This window comes from Cynara cardunculus (assembly GCF_001531365.2).
Source record: "Cynara cardunculus var. scolymus isolate 2C chromosome LG 12, CcrdV1, whole genome shotgun sequence".
Lineage (NCBI taxonomy): Eukaryota > Viridiplantae > Streptophyta > Magnoliopsida > Asterales > Asteraceae > Cynara > Cynara cardunculus.
This window is the reverse complement of record NC_037539.1, coordinates 11943470-11945322: the sequence shown is the minus strand read 5'-3', so window position 1 is coordinate 11945322 and position 1853 is coordinate 11943470.

Below are 1853 nucleotides of genomic sequence, written 5' to 3'. Positions count from 1 at the left end.
CGTCCGTTGATGCTGACGCTGATGATTGGCCGGGGACTGAGTCTCTTTTTCAAGTTTGCTTCGCTCCATTGCTTATCCTTATCCTCCAGCTTTAGCTTCTTATTGCGTTCAGCTTCAGCAATCGAAAGAAGTCTAGCTTGGGCTTGGACAAGATTCACCGTTTTCTTGGACTTCTTCTTGGGAAGGACTTTAGCAGCTAGTGACTTGGCCAGCTTTAAGCTGTCTTCAGTCTGCTTTTTTTGAAGCTCTAGCTCTTCTTCAGCCCTTAATGCCTCGAGTCTTTCAGCTTCAGATAAGAAGTTAAACTCACCACCACTAGAGGTACGAAGAGGAATTTTTTTACTCTAGTCTGGTCGAGTGACTCCTTCAGCTGAGACATCTGCTGTTCTGTTGGAGCACAAGAGACGGGTTGATTAGATACCCGCTCCAGTCGACCGCAGGTTGTTGATGGGATATGAAGTTGATATTCTGAACTAATCACAACCTGAGAGGTAGAGTCTTCAAACAAGGTTTATTGAGGGCTTTTGAAAAGTACCTTCAAGTTACCTTCTTCAGCGACCGCCTTGCCTTTCGACTTGGGGTCCTGGTTCCATGATGGAGTCGATTCACCTTGCCTTTGCTCCCCCTGGGATGCAGAGTCCCCGAGAGCAACACATTTGGTGACAGTTGATGGCTTCTGGAACTTGATGGTAAAGTCATCTTCATCATCATCGTCGTCATCACCATCTAGATCATCTCTGGTGTCTAGAATGACAGGTTCATCATCATCTTCATCATCATCTTCTTCATCATCATCAACATCATCAACATCATCATCATCACCAGCAGCAGTGATGGTATGAACATCATCCCTAGGGATGGCTTCGTCAAACTCAGCTAGAGCAGCTTCGGTGGACGTGATTACAGGAGCAACAACTGCTTCAGCTCCGAGAGCCTCAGTTTCAACTACTTCGTCAAAATCAGATGATTCATCTGCATTGGACCTCATCTTCCCCTCTCTGGCTAAGACTCGAGAGAATTAGCCAAAGAGTTCGTCCAAGCGCTGACGCTGGAGAACCATAGATTCCTCCAGCCTTTGCAAAGCCTTGGCTAGAGTTGTCGTTGCCTCATGCATCTCATGGAGCTGGGCGCGATCATCGACAGAGAAGGAAGGTGCAATCACTGGAGCTGGTTGACGGACAACATCCAGGATTTGTTGAAGAAGACCAGTCTGCTAATCAGCTATCGCCTGAGCATCATCAGCCCTGTTGTGAAGAACAGCAATGGCTTTGTTGTTGGCGTGAACAACTTCTTGGAGAGTCTGGAGCTGACTTTGAACTTCTTGAACATCCGCCTGGAGGGCAAGGAAGTTCGCATCAAGATCGCCTTGGTGGGGCATCTCTTGGTGAACTTCGTAGACCCTGGAGATGATGGTATCAACGGCTTGAAGGAGAAGCTTGATATCCGATGACATATCATAGTCATCATCGACATCTTCATCTCCTCATCATCTTTCTCTCTTTCTCCCTCTTTCACTTCTTGAACATCAGGCTGATGCATCAAAGAAGGACCTGCAAAAGAAGAAGTGTGAGCTGACGTTGATCCCAGATCTCTCAATAACACTAATAATCTAGTTATAAATAACCAAATTATAGTGATTTAATGAAGAAAGTTATGAAGTCTGAAGAATAAAATAAGAAAGCTTAAGAACAATTTTGAGCTTCAAAGGTTTTACTTTATAGATTCATAAATGTAAAACAAAAAGTAAAAGCCTTATTTTTACAATAGACCTAATCATCTATTTATACTAAATGACTATTAAGAAGATAACTATCTAATACTACTTTCTAGCAAATCGTCTAGCTAATAGATAG